This window comes from Aythya ferina, assembly GCF_964211825.1.
Source record: "Aythya ferina genome assembly, chromosome: 2".
In the NCBI taxonomy this organism is placed as follows: Eukaryota; Metazoa; Chordata; class Aves; order Anseriformes; family Anatidae; genus Aythya; species Aythya ferina.
This window is the reverse complement of record NC_140297.1, coordinates 53,209,449-53,227,167: the sequence shown is the minus strand read 5'-3', so window position 1 is coordinate 53,227,167 and position 17,719 is coordinate 53,209,449. Positions and strand designations below refer to the sequence as shown.

Below are 17,719 nucleotides of genomic sequence, written 5' to 3'. Positions count from 1 at the left end.
AACCTGAAAAACTTTCCTGTGTGACTGAATTTACTGTGCTCAGGTTGTGTGTGTGCTGGGACAGTGCAGTCTGGCAGGGCTGTACCAGAGGCTCTGACCGGGACTGCAAAATTACCTTGCTCGTACAGTGAAATCCATCACGCTTTATAAACCTGTCATGACGTTATCGTGTCATGATACGACACTCTCTGCAGTGGAGGCAGGAGCTAAAGCAGAACCTCACGCAAAAAAATCTCCCTTCTGGGGAGGGAGGTGATGAGTTTGAAGTGATTTTTGACTGACGGTTGTAGTGCGATTTGCATCCGTATTTTCAACGTCTATGAAACGTGTTACAATGATGATTCTTAAAAAAAAAAAAAAAAAAAAACAACAAATCTTATTCCTCATAGTACACAGGCACTGCCCTAGAATTTTCCTTGTTATCTGTTTTTGGATCCTGTTGTGTTGGCAGTATGGTACAAGCTATAGCTGGCACCCACATCATACAGTGCTAGGCTTTGTGTAAAAATACATGAGAGTGAATGTGGGCAGGGCCGTAGCCTCTGCAGTTGCTCTATTTGTAGCACAGCTCCTTCATCTTTTCGTTTAGGGTATTTGGACAGATTTTAGCAAACCTGGCTTAGGGTCTGAAGTGCCAACCAGCATTGTATCAAAGCACTTAGTATATTATGAAAGGAACTTGCTTATGCAGCACAAGTTATGTATAGCTGGCTATTTTGTTTGACTGACAGAAGGAAAAGGTATTCGGAAAGCACTTGAAAAATCCACAGATTTCTATTCCGTGTCAAAATGTGGTATTTCTAAATCTCACCGTGAAAGCTTGTATCCGTAAAAGCATACCTCTCCTCTCTTTTAGGGGGTACCTGTAACCTGAGAGCCAGTATGACCAGTTGTTTTCACTCTGTGTAGATGTTGGAGGACAAAAGACCGTTCACGGGTATGGTCTTTTCACTCGTATTTAGTGCAGAGGGTTCACTGTCAGTAGTGTGTTGAAGTCCTTCAGGGAAGAGTGATAAAAGGTTTCTGTGGATGGGTGAAACCCATAGAGAGTCACCAACCCCAACTCTTGCTGACTAGGACAAAAATGGTTTAAGAAATAATCTGGGTTTTATCTTACCTAAACACTTGACTGGAAATACTAGAGAAAATAGAAGTGGTTTTTCTCCCTCCTAAATGCAAAAGAGCTATTGGAAATGTTTTTAAACAGGCAAGCTACGGATTCAAAAACACATATAGCTAATTTATAACAGACAAGACATGCTTATTTCCTTGCTCCCTTGTTTTAGAGACATTGTAGTTAGTTTGTTTTCTGAGGCCATAAGACACGTAGACACTAAACAGAGAACAGTGGAAAGTAGAGGACTAATAGCAGTGGTGGCAGAAACACCACTTAGCTTCTTATTAAATGAAAACTGTTTGGCTTCCAGAGTCTTAACTTGCTACGGTTATTTAATCTAGCTTGCCCAACCTTTGTCCTTAAAACATTTGTTTCTCTGAAAGATGCAAAGAATTTTTTTTGTGTATTTTTTTTTGCCAGAGCGCTTTATTGGTTTGGATAATAACCCTTTTTTTCCATCATTTTTGTTCAACACATGAAATAAAACTGTTTCAGACTGAGGCTTGGCCCTCATTAATTGGAGTTATAGGAAGCAGAAAAAGGGAGTGCTAACAGATTGCCTTCAAATAAATCACAATTAATTGCACGTAGAAATGCACTGAGCTCATTTGAATATGCTTAACAAGCCTTTACTGACTACCACTGGTTTCTGCTGTTAGAGACTAAAACTGAGAGTGAGCGTGGCGTCGATACCGATTTGAATACAGGCTTGGTCCTGCTTTCGCTGCTAGAAAGCACAAGCAGTAGTTCTGCTGAAGTCTGCTGTGAACAGCAGGAGAGAGCCATCAGCGAGAGCAGACAGCATCCCGAAACAGGGCATCTTCTGTGCCCAGCGCGGGCACAGCTCGCCTTCCCCAGCAACAGTGAGTATTGAATTCTGGTTTTGCAAGGAGGATTTGGCTTTATTCACCTTCATTTCCCCACTGAGTGTGTTTTTCCCTGTGATCTCCTTGAGAACAAACCTTTTCCAGTCCCCCAACCTTTTCACCAAAGACCTTCACAGTGGTATTTGGCCTTATTGGAGTTTTTCATTGCCATCACGGCAGCCTGCATGGTATGCCTTTCTGTGTGGTTGAGCACATTATTGTAGTTTTTCTGTCTGTGCCCCGTCACACTTGGGACTTTGGGGTGGCCTGGTCATTTTGCAAGGCAAATTCTTGCTCACGGCAGCCACTGTGCAGTTCTGCTTTCTCCAGGGCCTTTCCCTCAGAAGGTCACCCTCACCGCATCGGCAAGCAGAAGGCACTCGTTTGGAGAGCAGGGGGAAATAAAAAGGTGAAGAGAATGAAGAGCGTGAATTTCCACGCTCCAAGCTGCTATCACCGAGCGAACATTACCACACCTGCTACATCAACCATCAGTTAAACCTTACTCTTCATCGTCTTCATCAGGGTGTCCAGCATCGGGAGGTGAAGGCTGACCTGAGTGAGGAGGTTGCACCTTGCTGAGGTACACCAGGGTGAAACCCTCACTGAAGAGTGAGAGAAGTGTCCCCAGAGGACAGTTTCTCTGGCTTTGGTGTGCTGTGCAGGGTCTTTCTTTAACCAAGGTCTGTGGTTAAGACAGCTAAGGAAGAAGAGCTTTCCTGTAGCAGTTTGATGTAGCCAAGGAGCCCTGACAATTCTCTGTACTTGTGTTGCTGCCAACTCACAGTCCCATTTAGGGGCAATACACTTAACCACTCTGTGCTTCTTTTTCTTTTATGCTGCAGGGTTTTCTCCCCTTTCCCTTACATATGGGAAGGCTTCTCCTGGGGGTCAGCTGGGTGGCATTTTCCATGCTCCATTTTGAAGCAGCGCAGTCTGAAGATCTGGTTTTATGCTGATGGAGGTGCCTTCTTTTCTGAAATCATGTCATAGCAAGGTCCTGTGAGCCTGACGCTTATCTTGGCAAGAAGGGGTGTCAGCCCATCTGTCCTGAATACTGATTCCAGTTAGTTTTTATAAATTTCATCTCTGCCTTTGGCTACAACATTTTTAATGTTCTGCTTTCTAAAAGAATGGCAAAGGTGATGCTTTATTCTGTTGTAAGCTCCTTAGATACCTGTCACCTTTTTTTTTTTGGTGTTAGTTAAAAGCAAACAAACAAAGAAAAAAACACTAAAACCAGGGCCTGTTATTAAAAACAGATTATCAGCAGAGAAACAGAGCAGCGGGATGGACAACCACAGCATCTGGGAGAGAAGCTGGAAAGCCATGTAACTTGGGAAGGAGCTACAGGTTGAGGGATGGGTTGGGGAGATAAAGGAGATGGGAGCAAGTACTGCAGGAGAGGGAGAGAGTACAAGACGGCTGAAAAAGTCGGATAGGAGAGAGGAGAGGGTGGAAAGTAAGTGTACCAGGAGGTGCTGGTGGTATGTTGAGGAACAGGAGGCTCCTTAGTTGTATATAATACTTGAGCAGTGTAGAAGATTGGAGTTTATTTTTGTAAACGGGCTAGTAAGAACTCGGGCTTTTATACCTCGCCTCTGTGGGAGCTGGGTGGCTGCAGAGCAAAGGGTTCTGCCAGAGGAGACATAAACCAGTTGTTGGAAAGCCCTTGTCTTCTTTCCCCCTTACGCAGTCCAGCAGTTGCAAAGCAATGGGAACATTCAGCGACGTACGCAATTCCTGTCCCCACCGTTGTCCCACCCCATCCTCTTCAGTTTTCTTAACCTTAGCTAGCTGCTGCTCCAGCAGTAAAACACACATACTGTCATCCTTGCTGCTGGGAAAAGTGATGGCATTTTAAAGACTGCTTTAAAGAAATCCAGTAGTGAGGTGCTTCAGAGTGAGCGTCGGATTTTTAGTTTGGTCCTTACTTAGATTTCTTGTAATGCCTCCTCCCCAGTCGTGCTTATGCAGATTGTCTTCAGGTGAACGCAGTCTTGGTTAAAAACAATATCCAATTCTTTTGCTCTTTCATTTTCTTCAATTATCAAATTGGCTTACCAGGGACACATTTTAAAAGGAAACGGTCTTTTTTTCTTAGATTTTTTGGTGGTATCTGAGACTAAGGTATCTCACTAGCAATTAAGAAATAGCTTATTTTTTCTTAACTCTGTTGTGCTTCTTTTTGTGCTGTACTTACATCTCCTTTCAGCCCTTCTCATCTAACAACTTTTCATGAAATCCAGCTTAATTTAATTTTAGCTGCAAGTTTTTGCATTGCTGTTCTAATCTTAGTCCTTTCTAAAAGAAAGGCAAATTACAGAAACAACACTCATGAGATACAAACTTCTGGATGATGATACCAATTTGCTTTTCACAGTTAGGCACAATAAATTACTTCTCATTGCAGGTAAAATTTGCTGCACTGACATGTTTCCTCCTCCACAGAACACAGCTGGGTTCTGAGACAGCGATAAAGAGCTAGCAGTCATGAAACTGAAGTAGCATTTAACTTTTTAACTTCATATTTATCCGCTTGATAAACTACATGGTAAGCTGTATGGACGGGTTAGTTTCATCTTGTGTTTTAATTTCCTCTTACCTGTGAGGCATGTGCACTTAGCTTTGTGCTGAGCTTTTCCATGGAGCATGATCTAATAGCCTAAATAAATAAATAAATAAATAAATAAATAAATAAATAAATAAATAAATAAAGACCCCAGAATCCTACAGGTCTTGCTTTTTCAAAATTCCTCATGTGGAAAAAACAGAAGAGCTTATCTGCGTAGAGAATGAGGAAGGAAATCTCTTGAGTTGACTACATTTTTAACAACGCAGATTTTATCTTTTTATGGCCCGTTTCAGCATTAGATGACTGCAGTCTCATTCCATCTTAATTTCATCAATCAGTGGGGTTATTTCAGCATAAAACTGGCACAGGGGATGGTGGAGTTAGCCTCTCTGTGTGTAATTATTCTCCAGTCTGCAAAGGTAAGAAGTACCTTCAAGGGCAGCGCTTCCCTATTAAATCAGCTGTAAGTGTGACCTGAGTAAGGCTTTGAACACTTTGAACTTGAAGTACCTTAACACACAAGCAAACAAACAACTCTGAAAGTGATTTTTTGTTACTGCAAATACACCAAGGATTTATAACAACAGAAAGGGACTAATGCCCTTACCCCGTAATGAGCCCCACTGAGGCAGACCTTGCATTGCTAATTACTCCAAATGACGTTAGTTTTCCTGCCTCTTGGTGAGAAGCATACAGGAGTGGGTCCTACCAGGGAAACACAGTTATTAGGATCTGCCTTGCCCTAATCTGATGCAAAAAACCCTTTTCTCTGAGATGTGCTCCTTGTGGTTGCCTTTTTGATGCTGATTTTTGTGCTCTCATTAAAGATGACCACTGTGTGTCTGTGTGTGTACAGGGAGAAGACTGGGAGATGCACAGCAAATATATCCACTGTGTGTATGTGGTGGTAAGGTTCTGCCTGAGGACGAGAAGGTGATCTGTCCTTAAGGTTATGGAGTTGCACGCTGCAAAATCAAGTGTTATAAAAATCAGCGTTTAAAATGGCCTTGCCCTGAGAGACATTCGAGGACACGCAGCTACAGCATATGTATTTGTAAGATTCAGCATGTGATTAGTGCTTTAGAAACCGTATAATTTCCATGCTGGTGCTGGGGTCTCGTCTGCCTTTCACAACCATGCCTGCTAAGGTCAGAGCCATTGAATCTGGTTAGCCCTGGCCGGATTTCCAGGGCAGGCAGGTCATCCGCAACCCTTCACGTTACCTTAATGGGCCTCTGGGTGCATGCAGCACTACTGTGAAGGAGGCCAGCTCTGTAGGTCCTGAAGTATGGATCGGTACCTAATTTAATGTATCCAGGGGTGAAAATGTCGGCTTGGTGATCCTCTCCCTGGGACTGCTCTTCCAAGTATTGCTCTTTGTATCTGAGGCAGGAGCTGTCATTTGCTGTATGCCTGTACAGGAGCCAAGTAGGTCAGTGTCTCTAGGTACTGCTGTACATTCTCTCTTCCCCCACGTGTGAGCTACCACCTTTTACTGAATCTTACTATAGGTGGGTAGGGCAAGCTCCAGATCTTCAACAGTTTACTGCAAGTGGGAATCAAGGAGTTGCCCCTTCCAGAAGACCTCAGCCAGAAGAGGCACAATTGCAAATGCACACAGACTTCCTCTGACCCAGGCTGATTCGTGGTTCAGCCTAGCTCTCATTTTGCTCAGTTTCACTCACAAGTGGCTCATCTTTATCCTCTTTTTCCCAGACCTTCTGCTGAATTGATCTCTTCACCCTGAATGTGTCGCCTCGTGTTACGCTCCCAAACCAGCAGTAGGGGAGGGACCCAGCGGCTACCCATTTGCACATCTTCTGCTGGGACACCTTAGCTTGGCGCCTGCGTCTGCCAGGTCTGTGTCAAGGCAAAGGAAACTAAAATAGCTCGAAACACTTATCACTGTTGGAGGTGAACACGTGACTGCGCCTCAAACTGAACCGCCACCAAAAGCTTACTGAAATAACATGTGGTCTGATGCCATCTGCTTACACCTCTTGCTCCCACCCTCCGTTGCTCTTGTCACTTCAGGCTGCTGCAAGCTCTTCAAACCAAAGGCTGCTGTGTCTTTGCAAAGGGCATGCTGCTGTGGCACCTTATCCACCTCGTCTTGCTTAGCACTCAGTTCCCACTGAGATACAAATAATAGTAGTAGAGCCGATAGTTTTATAATGTAGTCTTAATGGGGATGTGGGCTGGACTGAAGAGGAGCGTCGTGTCTGTGGTATCTGCCCAGTTGTAACTCATCCCCAACGTGAATTTGTTGACAGTGCTCAGATCTCAGGTATTGATCGATGATGTAAGTGCCCTATACAAGGACAGATGATGTAATCCTTACCGAGTTACTGAAGACAGTGACCTTGAGACAGATCCGATGGTTGAGCAGCAGGGATGGGTCACTGATTGCAGACTGTCCTTGTTTTAAAACTGAACTGTCATCTGTTAATTATTAGGGAGGAATAACCATCACGAAATGCCACTGTGTCACAAAAGATGCAGAGTTTATTGACTTTCACCGGTATTTACATACTCTTGTTTTGACAGGTGACTTTTGATGGGTTTGCTGCCTTGTTGCTTTGGCTGTCATTGCAATTCAAGGTGGAGTAGCCTAAAAGCTGGCTGTTGTGAGCCCAAGCAAATTGTTTGGTTCTGATAACAAATCACACATTTTTAAACAAAGTAAAACAGAAATTGATGTGATATAAAAAAAAAATAATGGGAAAACAGATACAGCACAGCTTTGCCAATGGGGAAACCTGCATCTTCCCTGCCCCCCAACTAAAGGTGGCTTGCATCTACATTAGAATAAGAGGTAGCATCACTTTTCATTTGAATACTTGGTAAAAGAAAAAACGTGATAAGCATCAACCAGCTTTTGCTTTTAGATAAACAGTAGGCAGAACTCGAGAAAGGTCATGGAGGAAAAAGAATTAAAACCACTTGCTATGATTGCTAATAACATGGTTGAGAAAAAGGCATATTTTTATCTCAGTGGAAACAAGCTCTGAGACACCCCAGAGCAAGCATAAGAAACAGTCAGTTATGACAAGCATGGATCCTGAAAAGAGGGAATAGAGAGGTTTGAAAAGACAAATGATTGAAGAGTTATTTTTGGTTCTGCTGTTGGTATTTTCTTCTTAACAACTAGTGCATTTCTGGCCTAGCATTTGCTGTTTAGTATCAGGATTTGGGTTGGGTTTTTCTTGTTCCTCTCTCCTTAGTGTACTGGCACATTTGCAAGATTAGTATAAAACTGAGGAATGTGCCAAAGACTTGTGCTTAAGCAGATCCTTACTGAAAGCAGTGGTAGAAGTTAATCATTTGTGTGAATTTGTGATCTAGTAAAGCCTATGAAAGACTGATAAGATTAATTAATCGCTGCACTGAATTGGTATTAGGAAATCATAGACATAGACACCTCGGTAGGATTCTGTGTTTTCCACTTCTTTTTGTGGCAGAAGTTTCCCTGGTAGCTCGTGTTTGAAACTAGTGAATACGGACTAGAATTTCTCTTTCTGAGTTCTGTGAATGTGTGCTTTGTATTGCTGAAGTGTATTTCACTATCTTGTGGACTTTGCAGGTCTTCTCCTACAGTGTTTGCCTGTGGATATTGCTGCATGATGCCTGGGGACTCCTAATGTGCAAGATCCTAGAGACGGTTAAAAGCAGCTAAGATGTAAAAATCTGTCCAGTTCTTTGTGTGCAAAGGGCACTGAAATCCTTCGGTCCGTGCCTTAGTGAGAATTGCAGGTTTCAGAGGGATGAAATAAGAACTTTTATGGACGTGTTCCCTTCAACAATATTTCTTAAGTATGCAATAAATCTAGACGAGTATAATTGAAATTGTGGGAAAATCAGGAAAACAAGGAAATCATTTTAGTCCTTCAGCGCCAAAGTAAACACAAAATCTGTCTCTCTCTCTGGCCCAGAGATTAAGCACGTGGCTTCATTTTTAAGCAAATGGTGCAACCACTTCAAAAATTAAGTTTCTTTGGAAGGTGGAGGCTCCTGTTGAGTAGAGAAGCGCTCTTCGCTGGGCTGTGAGCCTGACATCCGAGTGCTCCACTCTTCTTTATGTTTTTATTCCCATACCTGCATATGAGTTAGGCAACTGGTGCTATCCCTGTTTTGCAGATGAGGTACAGAAGGGCTAAAGGACAAGCTCAGCAGTACGTAAGAGCTTGGTGATGTCATGCTTTGACTTCAGTTTCCCAAATCCTAAGCAGCTATTCCATCCTCTAGATCACCCTTCTGTTCAAGTCCTTCTCCCGTGCTTTTGTTTTATAGCGATGCCACTCAGTTGCTCTTCCCACTCCCATTTTTCCAGCGTGATCACAGCTCAGTTATCTCAGCTGTCTTGCATCCCGGACTAGCAGGATTTATGCACTCCCAGACAGTGACATGTCACTGAGCAGTGTCTGCTTCTAAATTACTGCTTCAGAGAGAGAGTGAAGTTTGCCCCAGGGCTGTGGAACAGACTTCGGTCTGTGTATCAGCTCATAAAGTCCAGTCCTCTAACTTGCAGCTTAGTTAGTCCTTGCGTTTCTTTTCTGCACTTGGTAGAATTGTTTTGTTATTTAAAAAATAAGAAAGAAAAAAAAAAAAAAAGAAAGAAAAAGAAAGATCAACAGTTCTTGTCTGTGCAGCTTACATTTATGCAAATTCCTTTTTATTTTCTCCTTCTGTCAATCGCTGACTCACCTTCCAAATTTAAATATCAGTTGTAAAAAGACTCAGACCTTCAGATGGCCCTTTTACATGAACTATTTCTTCCAGGGATGTCATACACAAAAAAAAAACAAAACAAAACCTGAAGTAAAAAATATGTGTAATAAACACAAGTCAGTTGTCCCAGATTTCTCTTTTCTCTGTACAGCTTTTCAGAACTGCTTTACAGCATGGAGACCAGAGGCTAAACCCAGGGCTGTCTTCTGTGATCAGGGAGCTGTGACCACCTTTGTGTTCCACATATGAAAGGTGATGCCATTCGCCTCCTTCAGACCTGCTCTGTGTTAGCTGGAGGAGTGGAAGAGCCCAGACCTGTCCCGTACCACAGTGAGCATGATCTCAGACTCAAGAGTGCTTTACTCAGATGCTCACCCTCACTCCAGAAAACCTCCCTTTTCTTCAGAGCTCTTTGATCTCCTGTCCTGCGCCTGGCTCACAACTTCTGGGTAGGCTGCCCCTTGAGATTTTCCTTCCCAAACTTACAAATATTCTAGGGTATCTGTTGTGAAAAGTCAGCAACCATCTGAACCTTAAATAACGGTGTTCCATGAGGTGCAGCGAGGCACATTCTCTCTGATGTAAGGTGATGCAGCTCCATCAACCTAGATAAACTCAAATGGATTTGTTCCAGAGTGCTTGCTTTTGAATGATGCTGATGGTAATCTTCCTCACACCTCACATTTCTTTCATGCTACACTTTAGAAGTTGGGTATTTAAAATCAAAGCATGTCCTCTGCTTCTTAGCAGTCTTCATCATAAAGCTGTGAGGAGACCTGGGCACAGTCCAGGTACTTCTGGGTTATTTTCTTGCCCTGAATTTCTTCAGCACTCAGTGAGTTTTTTTCCACATTTGTATACTGCTCTGCTAGCCAGAATGGATCGTTATGGAGCCTTGCCGTGCAGTCTAGAAATGGATGAATTGTCAAGATGAGAGATCCATATATCTGCTTTTCCTGGAAGACTTAAGGGGAAATCAGGATGATACTAATGACAAGGAGGGTGAGTTGTTTTTACTTACCTGCCTCAACCAGTGACATTTCTGCAGTGCCTGGCACTGAGATGGTGTTGATGTTGTTAGGTAGTGTATCCAAAACCCATGTAAATCAACATTAACTCCAGTACACCCCATGAAATAAGAGTCAGGCCATCCCCATGTATGTCTTGTGATCTGAACAGCTCATCTTTTTTCAGAAAATAAACATCTCTCTGGACTTGGTTTGGTCTTCCTTCTAGCAGTTCTGCTTGGAAGTGAAAGGATTTGGGTGGTTTCCCACCGTGAGGCTGTTTGCTGGACTGCTGTTGGTTTGGCTTGGATTCATTCATCTCTAGGTGGAGGAAGGTTTCCTTCCTCCCTGCTTCTCACTAGGGTTACCAGGAAAGCCTGGCCAGCACTGCATGCGCTCTGGTTCTTCCCAGTGTTTATTTACCTGTCCAGTGGAGGAAAAAAGTTGAGATTGGTCTATGTTACAGACCCATATAACGGGGGAATGCAGAAAACAAGGCATTATTGTTCGCAGAACGTGTTTGTTTGACTCAAACGGGTGAGAGCCAGGAAGTGCAACTCAATACAGTAACGTTAGATCTGTGTCTGGATGGGGTAACAAAACGCACAGGCTTTCTTTGTGCTCGAGCTCTCATCGTGGTTACACAAGTATGGCAGATACACCTCTTGTTCTCCTGGTGCAGATGTAGGCCATCGTATCTCAGATGGCCATCTCAGGATGGTTGGGGTTGGAAGGGACCTCTGGAGATCATCTGGTCTGATCCCCTGCTCAAGTAGGGTCACCTGGAGCATGTTGCACAGGATGGCATCTGGGCAGGTTTGGATATCTCCAGAGAAGGAGACTACAACCAATCTCTCTCGGCAACCTGTTCAGCTTGGACACCCTCACAGTAAAGAAGCTTTTCCTTACATTCAGCTGGAACTTCTGTGTTTCAGTATATGTCTGCTGCTTCTCAGCCTTTCTTGGGGCACCACCAAAAAGAGTCCAGCCCCAGTGTCTTGACACCCTCCCGTAAGATATTTGTAGACATTGATGGGATCCCTTCTCAGCCTTCTCTAGGCTAAACAGGCCCAGTTCTCTCAACCTTTCCTCAATAGAGATGCTTCAGTCCCCTCATCATCTTCATAGCCCTCTGCTGGACTCTCTGGGATGTCCATGTCCCTCTTGTCCTGGGGAGCCCAGAACTGGACACAACTCCTGGTGTGGCCTCACCAGGGCTGAGCAGAAGGGCAGGATCACCTCCCTTGACCTGCTGGCAACTATCTTCTTAATGCAGCCCAGGACACCGTTGGCCTTCTTGGCCACGAGGGCACACTGCTGGCTCGTGGCTTGCTAATACAATTAGTAAGATGGGCCTTTTGTTCTATTTCAGAAGCCATACGTGAGGAGAAAGTGCCTTTACAACTGCTCTCTCTGTCGCATCGTGGAAGTCCCCTGTGGGGGAAAAGAAGTTTCATACCTCACTGCCCTCCTCGTCTGTGGCTCAGCAGCAGTGGTGGTCCCTTCGACAGAGGGTTCAGGAGTGCAGCTCGCACCCGAGCAGGTGAAAAACACTTGAGTCATTTACATAGCAGCTCAGACTACAGCCTACCCAGCTACTGGAGCAAAGACCACAAGCTTTCACATTTGAGTCATCTGCTGAAAAGCTACATGTTTTTATAAAGAAAGACCGAAATGTTTGTTTTAAAGTAATTTTATTTGCTTTCTGGCAGCTGAATCATCTGACTCGTGTATGGTGAAGGCTATGTGTCAAAAGGGTTTTCTTGCTGTCTTTCTGTCGGATGGCTGAACTATGATGATCAGCGTTCGACCCTGCTTGCAGTGATAAGAGTAATTGTTTGATTCTAGTGTGAGTATCAATGTTTGTGTCTATAGAAACCAATCAACACTTCCTCCTAATTTTTGTAAATAGGCTGTGACTGTGACACTTGGATTTCCTGTCTCTTGCATATCTGAATCAAACAATTTCTGCAGACAGTGATGACTTGGCTTCTGCATTCACCATCTATTGCTTCGCTATTAGGCATCATTTCTATTAGAGCCTGCATTTCTTTGTCAAGATATGTCCAGGCACCGCTGGAGCTTATGATCTCTCAATTTTATTCTGCATCATGGATTTGTTTAGGGGCCTTTCTCAGTAATAATGTAGGAAATAGCAGGTAATGTAAGAAAAGCTGGTTGAACTGCCTGCAATCAGCACTGCACAACATGTAGTATTTTTTCCAGGATAACCTTTTGAAGAGACATTTTTCCAAACTCAGTGGCTGTTTCAAGTTGTTTTTTTTTTTTTTTTTTTACATTTGAGCATGAATGATTCAGGTTGTCTTGAGAACAAGCTACAGAAAACCACTTTTTATACCCTTTTTAAAAATAGGCCAGATGTTTCATTGAGTAGCTGTGTAGCACCTTTACTCTCGGGGATGTGCATTTGAAATTTGGCTGTGGGGGTGGCCTGGTGTTAGGGATCTGCCTCTTATTTGCAGGAAAAGCTTCCTCTAATAGGTCAGTTTGTAAACTCAGAAATGTGTCATTTTTGTGGCTGCGCAGCAGGGGGTCGTTAGGAAGAGCTGCAGTGAGTGTGCTGTGTTTTAAAGCTGAAGGGCTTGGCTTGATAACGTGGCATCTTGGCTTGGCTTGGTTTGATAATGTCACCATCTTGTCACCACCACTCTGTGGTGGTAAAATAACCTCCGAGAGGATCCCAGAGGTATCTGGCTGGCAGAAATATCTCGTGTGGTAACAGAGCCACAGAACAGTTCGAGTTGGAAGGGACCTTGAAGACCACCCAGTTCAACCCCCTTGTGGTGGGCAGGGACACCTCCCACCAGACCAGGCTGCCCAAAGCCCCATCCAACCTGGCCTTGAGCACCTCCAGGGCTGGGGCTCCCTGGTGGTGCCCATCTCAGCACAAGCTCCCACGTGCTCCCTGTACCTCCTCTTGGGCCTGCCCTGGGGAGGCGAATGCTCCCCTGCCAGGTGGAGGCAAAACTGGGGTAGCACAGGAGAGAGTAAAGAGTAATTTGTAGCCTCTTCAGTTTATTTTCACCATAAGGGATTGCAAAACGCTTTTATACCAGCCTGCTAGCGCTTCTGAAGGGAGACAGTCATCACAGGAAGAGGGGCAGCTGGTGCCGAGCGTGTGTGTGGGAGGAAAACCTCTTCAAATGGCATAGCTGGGTTTGGAAGGGACCTTTGTCCACAACCTCAATCTCTCGGAGTCTGTGCGATGGGGAGGAAAAAAACTCTTCTCACAGGGGTGTTGTGAACGAGGACTAATTTTAGTATATCAAGCAGTTAGATAATGTGGTGACAGCCAGAAAATAACCTATGAGGGAATTGCTTGTTCTGTCTTTAAAGCACGGTTTGAAGCAGAGATATAAAAAAGGCTTGGGACCGATTTTAACAGTGAGAATGAAGCAAAACGCCGAGTACTGCTTATTCAGTAACACCAGCCCTACTATACAATGAGTGGCACCATTTCCTGTGGAAAAAAACACTGTGATCGTAAAATTAAACAAGAAGATGAAGCGTTGCGTAATTGGCCATTTTCCTGGTATTTCCTTGCCTTTTAGCTTGCAATTTTGCAAACGTAGCACTTCTGACGGGTCTGTGTATCTTTGTGTGTGTAATGAACTGTTCGTGACCAAGCCTGCAGTGGCTCGGTGCTTTCTGTCCAAAGACTTTAGAGCGCTTTAATGAGGGCTTAAAGGACATTCGAGCGTCTTGCACTTCTGTCTGCGTGCTTCTTTAAACGTGTTTCTGTCTCCCAAAGCGCTTCCCTCTGGTTGTTAAAAATGACTGCAACTTCAGCCAAAGGAGATAAGAGGGAGAATGTTTTTTTTCTAACTTAATTCTCTGCCAAACTTGGCAGAAATTGGAAGTATTGTATTTGTAAGCCCTTGCACAGCAACGGGTGAGCAAAAGGTAGAAGAAAATACGGCCGTGAAACCAGAGATGTTATCGGCGAGGAAGCAGAGCCAGGTGAGCTCTCATAACTAGGCTTAAATCATTTTGCAAACGTTGAAGAGGTGAAAGGATCTGTGTCTCTTGCTTCCACTGAGCTCGTTCAAGGAGTTGGGTGTCTTGCTGTGCGGCAGAGGAAACGGATACCCCGATAAGTGAGAAATGAAAAGGACCAGAGGGCCTGCTGGCAGCTTCCCGAGGCGCTGAGCGGGCACTGCCCCGGCGGATTTCACCTGGAGCGGGGAGCATTCAGCGGCTCTGACAAGCAGGCAGGCAGAGTCTGAGGCACACAAGTCAGCCGGCAGGTGAGAAAGCGCCGATCTTCGCACGTTCACCACAGAACAAACTGCCTGGGAGCCCTCAGTGTGACAGCAGCCCCCTGGTGCCTGCCCTGCCTGTGCCCTTGTGCCTTGCGGTGAGGCAGAGGCGGCTCGGGCAGCCGCTGCAGCGTGCCGCCTTCGTCAGCCCCGCTCTAGCTCTGTCCTCACAAGATCTGCCTGTGGTTGTAGTAAAAGGAGAAGCAGCACGGTGCTGGGGAGCTGCTTTGGGCTGTCCTTGCGCAGACATCGCAGTGTTTTTGCTGCTGGGAGCCCTTTCATTCACCCGGGGGCCTATCACCCGTCTGTTTTCGACCCGACGGAGCTGCCGTGCTACGGTAATTCAGAGGCAGCGTTCGTCCTGGGTTATGTGAGGCGCCGCTCGTACACGTGCTCCGTGCCCTGGCGTTACCTTAGGTACGGCTTACTCCGCAGAAAATGTGCGCCGCGTGGAGCAGGTGCTGCCTCCTAATGTGTGTTTGCACAGAGCCCAGCGCAGCAGGGCCTTGGTTTCGTCACGGTTTTTGGGCACGCTGTGGCATAAGGAAGGGGACTCGGTCTTGCTGAGTAATTGGAACGGTTCGCGCTGGCTGAGCTTGCACGGCTTCCTGGTGAGGAAAGGGATTTTTCTTTCCTGGTTGAGAGGGGGCTCTGCAAATGTCCTCGGAGCCCCAGCCCCAGCTGGCCGCTTGGATGCAGGACTAAGGAGCAGTTCTAGGTGGCCCTGCACATACCTGCACTCCCCAACGAGTCAAGTGGGGGAAGTTCACACCTCTCGGTGTCGTTGTCTCCGTCTGCCAGGCTGCAGACTCAGCGAGAGTGCAGCGTGCAGGTTTTCTCCTAGCAAGAGCTTTTGTCGCTCCCAGAAGTGCTAGAAACTTAATTGCTTTCCAAGGCAAGCCCGGAATCTGGAGGACCCAGTACAACCTGCTGAGAGGTCGTAAATCAGGAGATGCTATCGGGTTTCTCTGCTGGGGCTTGCGCGGATTGAGTTTGCTTTGTGAGCAAATGCCTTTGGAATACGCTGGTATGTGTTTTTCTTGTCGATTCTTAGACGTAGCCGTAATTGTTGCTGGCTTCGTTAACAGGCAGCTCTGTCCTGCTCTGTCGTCACCCTGCGCGTTCGCTAAAAAGTCTTCAGACACAAAGAAATATTTGTTCTGCCTCGGAACCGTGGAAGCGTTCCCGCGTGCGAATGGACGGACAGCTTCGGTCCAGGTGGTCCCCAGCCTTCGCCCCTTCAAAGCCCAGCTGGCTGGGTGAAGTGTGACCATTGCTGTTTATCTTTGCTCCAAGTGCTTAAAGTGACGGTGTTTACTTGTGCCTTTTTTTTTTAACGCTAGCGTGCCAGCCACTTTTGTTTCCAGCCAAATGAACCATGGTGGAAACTGAGGAAAAAAAATCCTTTTGTAGATAAGGAACAACGTTTTCAAATGTGCTGGATGGAGCAGGTCCCTGACTCTTATTTTACAAAGCAGCTCTTGTGAAAATGCGTGGAGCTAACCCTTAAATTAGGCTGGGGGGTTTCTGATGTTTCTTACCTACAACCCAGTTCTAAGTGTAGTTTCCCTCATTTCCATTCATGCTTAGTCTACAGGGTCCCCATTGATGGGCATCCTCCTTTGATGTATTTTGCATGGAAACTAAAGCAGGGAAAGTTTTTAAGGCAAGGCAGCCAAGTAATCTGGGGCCTTTTGATCAGTTTCCATTAGCATTAGAGCAGTAATCTGCCCTGTTAGATGTTATTTGAAAGGCGGTTGGGTGTTTGCAGAAGATAAACACACCGGCTGACATCTGATACGTCTGCTCGCCTCCCCGGCAGAAAGCTCGCTGAACCTTGTTGGCAGAGGTGCTTTCTGCACAGGGTTCCTGAAAACGTCTCCCGGGCTGTTGGGTTAGTTACTGACATGCTCTGGTGCTGCGCTGGGTCCCATGCCAGCGCTGGACGCTTGGGCCAACTCCAGTTGGAGCTGAGTTTTCAGACCTCTAAGGATGCATTTGCGGCCAGAAGGAGCAGAGCGCTGGAATGCTGCGTCATCCGGACTGCGGCCGATTCCAAGCAATTGATGAATTTGCTATTTTAACATAGCAAATGTGATCTAGTATTTGAACAGTATACCCTTAATTTCATTGGAGTCTCCATCCCTGGGGGTGTTCAAGGAAAGGTTGGACGTGGTGCTTAGGGACGTGGTTTAGTGGGTGACGTTGGTGGTAGGGGATGGTTGGACCAGGTGATCTTGGAGGGCTTTTCCAACCCTCATGGTGCTGTGACTCTATGATTTCTTAGAAGGCAAGTGTGTTGCATCATTCAGGGTTTGGTCCCAGGCCATGCTGCTGAAGTGGCACGGGATGCGAGAGCAGAATTTGGCCCGTGGTGAAGGACAGTAATAGATGGAAGAAAAATGCTCTTTTCTTTCTGCAGCTGCGTGTTCCTCCAAACACCGTAGGTAACTGAAGAGTCTGTTTCCAAAGCAGCTCTGACACTATATGCAAATAAAATTTCCGTGATTTCAGTTTTTGCTAGAAATCACATCTCTGATACGTGTCTTTGTGACAAATCACTGGTGTGTTAATACCAAGCACTTCCAAAAGAGGCTCATTTGAAATCAAGGATAATAATCCCAGAAGGTTGGGACGCCTCCCAATCCACATTGCAGAACCAGCCTGTATTTCGGTAACGCTGTCGCTAATAGCTTGAGTGTCTGTGAAATACCTGAGGAGAAGTGGCTCACGTTAACATGGTGTGTGGACAGATCTCCATGTCTTTAGACCGTAAGGTTTGGGTTGCTTTGTGGCTCGGCCGGGACAGGCTGCTGCTTCCCACCTCTCTGTCAGGCACTGAGCATTTCTCAGGACGTACCTTCAATGACAAGGTAAGCTCGCCTTGCCGAAAATCCCCCCTGCATGGGATTCACAAGTTCTGAGCTTGAAGCAGCCAAAATTCTCGATTGATCCTTGTGCATGAAGTAGACACAGTCAGGTCTTTACAATTTTGTATCGGAGGCTGTTTTTTAAAACGAAACTAGTCCCGGGTTGGGAAAGTACTGGATAACTGAAAAGCAGCTGGGATGCCGCAGACTTCTGCTTAACTCGAGGTTGCAGGAGGAGGTGTAGATGCCATGGGGCCAGCTACGAAACACACTTCC

General features: G+C 45.5%; 1 protein-coding gene across 15 annotated transcripts in view; it reads left to right on the top strand.

The window, feature by feature from the left end:
* Window positions 1-17,719, top strand: part of ATXN1 (ataxin 1) — a 265,892-nt gene that overhangs the window by 87,035 nt on the left and 161,138 nt on the right. For 2 of the 15 annotated variants that reach the window (XM_084508616.1, XM_084508614.1), the window contains one exon: window positions 11,666-11,836. The exons of the other annotated variants lie outside the window; for them this stretch is intronic. The gene's annotated coding sequence lies outside the window, so the exon portion shown is untranslated. The remainder of the gene's footprint in view (window positions 1-11,665; window positions 11,837-17,719) is intronic. 15 annotated transcript variants of the gene reach the window in all.